This window comes from Macrobrachium nipponense, chromosome 8 (assembly GCF_015104395.2).
Source record: "Macrobrachium nipponense isolate FS-2020 chromosome 8, ASM1510439v2, whole genome shotgun sequence".
NCBI lineage: Eukaryota > Metazoa > Arthropoda > Malacostraca > Decapoda > Palaemonidae > Macrobrachium > Macrobrachium nipponense.
This window is the reverse complement of record NC_087203.1, coordinates 20872433-20879148: the sequence shown is the minus strand read 5'-3', so window position 1 is coordinate 20879148 and position 6716 is coordinate 20872433. Positions and strand designations below refer to the sequence as shown.

At 46.7% G+C, this 6716-nt stretch overlaps 1 long non-coding RNA gene across 1 annotated transcript in view; it reads right to left on the bottom strand.

Moving 5' to 3' along the window:
- Window positions 1-4821, bottom strand: part of LOC135222623 (uncharacterized) — a 243414-nt gene extending 238593 nt beyond the window's left edge. The window contains exon 1 of the long non-coding RNA XR_010316300.1: window positions 3969-4821. This is a non-coding gene — a long non-coding RNA (uncharacterized LOC135222623). The remainder of the gene's footprint in view (window positions 1-3968) is intronic.
- Between the last annotated feature and the right edge of the window lie 1895 nt (window positions 4822-6716).

The following is a 6716-nucleotide window of genomic DNA, read 5'->3' as shown; positions in this document are numbered from 1 at the left end:
CTGTTTTAATCAAGTGTGCATGTAATTTAAGTATGAGAGTTGTAATTTTACATTAAACTGATTTTACTTTTCAACTATTGGATCTTGTGATCAGCTCTTATTTTATGTTAACATTTTATACATTATTTTGTAGAAAAATCCCTGAAGATGTGGCGATGTTGTCACGAAACGTAGGATTAAAGGATAATGTGAATCTCTTCGTGTTCCTGCCCTTGATCTCTTTTAACATGTGAATAAACGCCCTGTACGTCTGGACTGTGTCATATATATATATCTATATGATATATATATATATATATATACATATATATATATATATATATATATATATATATATATATATATATATATATATATATATATATACGAGGTGGCTTGCAGATTACAGAACACCACCGTTAACACTGTTGGTGAAAGTTATGTATCGATCTTGTGAACAGTCTGTTGGGTGCTTAATTAGTTACTTGTTCAACTGCTTCGGGGTTTCATAGTCGCGGATTCGTGTTCGCTCTGGATCAGGAGGGAACGAACTATTGTGTGCCATGGTACCAAAACACTTCTTCCTCTCACTATACTTTAGAGCGGTGTATTACACCATCATCACTAGCGAGAGACACAGGATGATTATTTTTATAATTTTTATAAACAGGAATTAGATAGTTTGCTTGAGAACCTACCTCGTTGCCTTAATTGACAGTAAGTCTCGGAATAACCTGCAGCGATGTGGACAGACGCATCCACCGTGTAATCGCTGTAATGAGTGTCACATTGCTAAAGAGGATGGAGAGAATTAGGGGGAACTGTAGAATCCTTGACTGGAAATGGTACCCCTACGTATAACTCATTAATGATATATTTTCTGTTTATCTCTATCTTATGCTGGCAATTTAGATGTACAGTAAAAGTAGTTACTTTTATAAGTGTAATAACAAACAACAAGGGCGCGTTCACAACAAATGCGCCACGTCGAGTCGACCAATTGCGGGCCTCGCCAGCCCGCCCTGGGACGCCTAGCAAGAAAGAGAAAAAGAGTAACCTTAAAAGTAGTTACTTTTATAAGTGTAATAACAAACAACAAGGGTGCATTCACACAAAATGTGATGCATTAAGTGGACCAATTGCAGGCCTTCCCTGACCGTCCAGGGACTCCTGATGGGTATTGCCCATTCCCCAGACACCAGGCGTGACTTGCCCACCCATCCCAGGACACCGCTTGCACGTTCCCGGGATGGGCGGGTGAAGCCCTCCAGGTATCCCGGGACTGAAAGCCGAAGCCAACCAGGTGTCAAAGGACAGGCAGGTGAGGCCGCCAGGTGTCCGGGACGGACGGGCGAGGCCAGACAAGTTTCCTAGGACAGCAGGCCAAGCCTGCCCGTCCCAGAACTTCTGGCGGGGATGGCCACCCATTCCAGGAACACCTTGCGGGCCTCACCCACCGGGAACCTGGATGCGAGATGGGCATCACTCACCTGTCCCGGGACACCTGGCAGACCTCGCCCACCCGTCCCGAGAAACCTGGCGGGCCGCACCTGCCCGACCCAGGACACCTGGCGGGCCAAGCCAGCCCGTCCAGGGACACCTGGCTGGCCGCGCCCGCCCGTCCAGGGACGCCTGGCGGGCCGCGCCCGCCCGTCCCGGGACGCCTGGCGGGCCTCGCCAGCTCGTTCGTGGGCAAAACGGGCAGGCCCGAGAAACCTGGGTGGGCCCGGCTGACCAGTCCCAAGACACCTGGGGGGCCTCACCTGCCCCTTCCCGGAACCCGTAGCGGGCCGGGCCCGCCCACCCGTCAAGGCCCGCCCACCCGTCCAGGTGGGACGCCTGGCAAGCCTCGCTGCCCGTCCCAGGGACGCCTGGCGAGCCTCGCCGCCCGTCCCGGGACGCCTGGCGAGCCTCGCCGCCCGTCCCCGGATGCCCTGGCGGGCCGCTGCCCGTCCCGTCCCCGGGATGCCTGGCGGGCCGCTGCCGCCCGTCCCCGGGACGCCTGGCGGACCCTGTCCGCCCGTCCCCCGGGACGCCTGGCGGGCCTCTGCCCGCCCGTCCCCGGGACGCCTGGCGGGCCGCTGCCCGCCCGTCCCCGGGACGCCTGGCGGGCCGCTGCCCGCCCGTCCCCGGGACGCCTGGCGGGCCGCTGCCTGCCCGTCCCCGGGACGCCTGGCGGGCGGGCCTCCGCCCGTCCCCGGGAACGCCTGGCGGGCCGCCTGCCCGCCAACCCGTCCCCACGGGACGCCTGGCGGGCGAAGGCCCGCCAGGTCCCCGGCGGGACGCCTCCGGCGGGCGGAGGCCCGCCGGTCCCCTGACGGCCTTGGAAAGGAGGAGGAGGGAAAACGCCTGGCGGGCGGAGGCCCGCCGGTCCCCGGGACGGCCTGGAGGCGGAGGCCGCCAGGTCCCCGCCCCGACGCCTGGCGGGCGGAGGCCCGCCGGCCCCCGGGACGCCCTGGCGGGCGGAGGCCCGCCGGTCCCGGGACAGCCGGTCCCCGGGACCCGCGCCGGTCCCCGGGACGTCCGCCCGCCGGTCCCCGGGACGCCTGGCAGGCGGAGGCGGGGCCCGCCGGTCCCTGGGACGCCTGGCGGGCGGAGCCCGCCGGTCCCCGGGACGCCTGGCGGGCGGAGGCCCGCCGGTCCCCTGGGAGCCTGTGTCGGAGGCCCGCCGGTCCCCGGGACGCCTGCGGGCGTGGCCCGCCTGTCCCTGGGACGCCTGGCGGGCGGAGGCCCGCCGGTCCCCGGGACGCCTGGCGGGCGGAGGCCCGCCGGTCCCCGGGACGCCTGGCGGGCCTCGCCCGCCGTCCCTTAAGAGAGTAACACCTCTGTTTAACCTTAGAACCAGAATATGCCACTGAATCCTTTCAATTCTCCAGGGCTTCTCTGAATCCTCTGCTTCTTATCCTGGCACTCCACAAATCTTCTTGAATTCTGAATTGCTTCTTCTTCTGACGCTCCCTGAAATCTTCTCTGAATTCTCTGCTTCTCCTGGCACTCCACCAATCTTCTCATCAATCCTCTGCTTCTCCTGGCACTCCACCATCTTCTCTCAATCGTTTGCTTCTCCTGACACTCCACCAATCTTCTCTGAATCCGCTGCTTTTCCTGGCACTCCACCAATCTTCTCTGTATCTTCTGCTTCGAATCCTGGCACTCCACCAATCCTTACATTTACCTTTCCCTTTCAGGAATCAATAAAACTCTTACAAAACATTTTATACTTATTTCCCTCTAACTTTCATATCCTTCAACGATTAACAAGCAAACTTATTACATATAAACATCATCAAGCCTTCCATATAAAATAAAGTATTGCAGTTCACTCCTAAAATCCATTGCAAACTAAAATCAATTCTAACACATGGATTTATGAAAGAAGTCCTTTAAATTCGAGTTAAACTCGAATTATTATGTAAATAACAAAATTTGCTGCAAAAAAATAATGTGTAAATGAAAATCGCAGTTTGTAAATAAACTTTATTGATTAAAAAAAAAAAAAAAAAATTTCCATACAACAAACATTCTCCTCAAATTTTTGACATCTGAGCCCTCTCGCAAGGCCAGCTTAGACTTGGTCGCGCCATTCCTTGAACATGGACAGCTGCTCCTTCATTTTCCAGGCATCTGTAATTTCCCTGGTGGTTCTTGAGCTGGCAAACCGATTTCTCCTTCGCTCCTCGCAGCTGTCGAACCTCATCTTCCAACTGGTCGTTCCGTTCGCCCTGGACACCGGTGTTCCTATCCAGCGACTTGAAGCGATGATTCCCTTCCTCTATAAGGCACCTCAGCTCGTTTTCTTTCTTCAGTTTCGCAACCTGAACTTCATAATATAGTACACACGTTTCCTTCGTGAGATCTTCCACTTCCTTCTGCAGGAGCTGGAACCTGACCTCGGCGTCTTCCTGTCGCATTAGCGCTTTTCGTTCGCGTCTTTTCGTTCCTGGACGAGCCTCGCCATCCGCGCCGCTTTCTTCGGTCTATATCTGCACGTCCTTCTCCTTCTTCACTTGATCGTTCTCCTTCAGAAACAACGTCTCACCTTCGAATAAGTGGGCCCTTTCTTGCCAGGATCACACGAGTGCTTTCTTCCTTTCCGCCCGCCTTCTGAATGTCTTCATTGTAGTCAAGCCTCTGTTGCAGCTGAAAAATGATCCTGTCCAAGTTCACTGCTGCTCTCTCTGGTACTGTGTGGTGTCTCGCAAGGCCGAAATTCTCTCGTTCAATTCCATTTCCTTGGCCTGTTCACCTCCATCATCAGTAATTAGGAGGAACCTCACCAGTGAATAGGCAGCCTATAAACAACATGACTATCCTTGCGTTAGACTTCTCTCCGTATTTCAGACAACATCTAGACAATAACGTCACACAACAGCTGCTGCCAAGGCAGGCCAAGTAAGGCCACATTTTCTTCAAACTGGAGTACCAAATTCATATACTCTCCTCTATATCCCTCTCTTTTTCCTTGATTTTCAATATTTCACAAGAGATATTTCGATTTATCAAAATATAGCAAGAAACATTCTGAAAGATTTCCAATCATGCCTTGTTTCTAGGTGTTATAAATTTCTGCAGTTCTCTCTCTCTCTCTCTCTCTCTCTCTCTCTCTCTCTCTCTCTCTCTCTCTCTCTCTCTTTTTTACGGGATCTTTTTGCAGTACGCATCTTTTTTGTTTGGTCTCTTATCGTCTTATCTATTAAAATATATTTAGGGATTTTCCTTTATTTACCTTTTTGTCTACAAGAAAAACAATACTAACTACAGGCGGGCAATTGGAACTGAGCAAAAAATGACCATTTTTCTAAGCTACGTTTTATTGTTATTGGATTTAACCAAATAACTAAAAGATATCATTCTAAATGAATTAGCCGAGACATCAAGAGAAATATTATATATTATATATAATAATCAACTACTCAACCATAATGATTTTCAAAACTATAGGTAAGTTTTAAGATTTTAAATTTATATCATATGCATACAAAGAAAAGGTAAAACGAAATTTAATTATACTAAATTTTGTCCTATATAAAAGCGAAAATCAGGTATAAAGGAGTACAATTTTATTTGAGCATAACTTGATTCGTAAATTGAAATCCAATATAGAAATAAAGCAGAAAATCCTAACAGCCCCATTTCTATAGGCAACGCATTTGGTGTGAACGTATCCTTATAACACAAATGTAAATAATACTGTTTAATACGGACGATAATGACAGCAATTAAATACTATTTAAAAACAATTACAGAGTCAATAATGTCGTCAAATAATAAATACAACAATGAAAACGACATGACATGTAAGGTTAAGAAAATGTATTGTAGAAGCGTGCTTGATAAAGAAAAAAAAAATATCTGCGTAAAACACGTTCCAGGGAAATCAAATACATAACCCACACTTCTGTTACATAATATAAACTGTAGATTCCATACCTGATCGTCTGTGTGAGGTCACAGATGCAGATGGAGGTTGGACATCCTACTCATTGTATATTATCATACAAATAATAATGATAAAATATTGACACTAGCTCACGTGTTTTTAGTTATGTTCCTTTTACTTGATTACCAGTTAATGCTAATGTTTTGGAAGATCATGCATATTTCATAGGTTTAAAGTGAAAAGTAATATTTATAGTATCTCAAAATTAAATGAAAAAAAAAGTGATATTGGTTCAAATTTATCTGCCAGATTGTCGGAAAAATGTGATGGTTTTTTTAGTTTAACATTTAGTCAAACTGAAATAAGCCTTAAATTTTGAACATAGAAGGCTTTGTAAATATCACTACTTTTATTTTGTTATTTTGAAATAAAGGGAATTACAAAACGCGCTTCATTCCAAGAAAAGAAGGAAAACAGATTAAGGTAATAAAGTTGAGACAGAATAAGAGCACAGCAGTTAAGAAACTAAGGCTAGATTATTAAAAGGGGGTCCAAAAGGTAGAAGAAATAAGCCCTGATAGAATTAGTGGAGCTAAAAGCTGCAGCCTACGAATGGCCATATACTAGGCAACTTAACTCTCCAATGCAAAGGTAGAAGCTAGTGGCTCCTAACCCTCCCTAAGACAGGAAATGGTCAGGGAACGGCAAGGACTATGGCAGTTGACTTTACAGGAGAGAAAAGTTACATTCCTACAAAAACATATTAACTCTTTTACACGTTAGAATTGGCTATAACTACATCGGCACTAGAAAACTACTTTGCTTCTTGAAACACAGGAATTGAGTTAAGTTATTTTCTATTACAATGCATCTTGAAAACAAGGATGAAAATATCCTTACTAAAGAAATATAGTAAAATGGATAATGACTCGTATTTTGCAACTGACCTGGTGCTAGGAAGAAAATAAGAACACGAGGCTTCTTCACACCATAATCTAGAAAAGAACTTAATAAGTTATCTCTCTCTCTTTCTCTCTACTCATCTTTGTCTTGTTATATTCTGTGGTTCTGTCTTTCTCTTTGCCACCAAATATGAACCTGTTATATTGGTGAAAGTATTCTAATATTTCACGTTGTTTTAATTACTAAAATTTAGTAAATAAAGAAAATTATATATAGCCCAAATTTTTTGTGTTATTGCCCACATCGCCCGCTTTCTCTATGGAGGTTGGCCCAATCATGAATTGTATAAGTATATAGACATGTATCTGTGTGTATGGTTGCTACCTCAATAAAGTAAGTGAGCTGAAAATTTAGCTAATTTGCTGATATAAATGTTCTATATATATATATATAT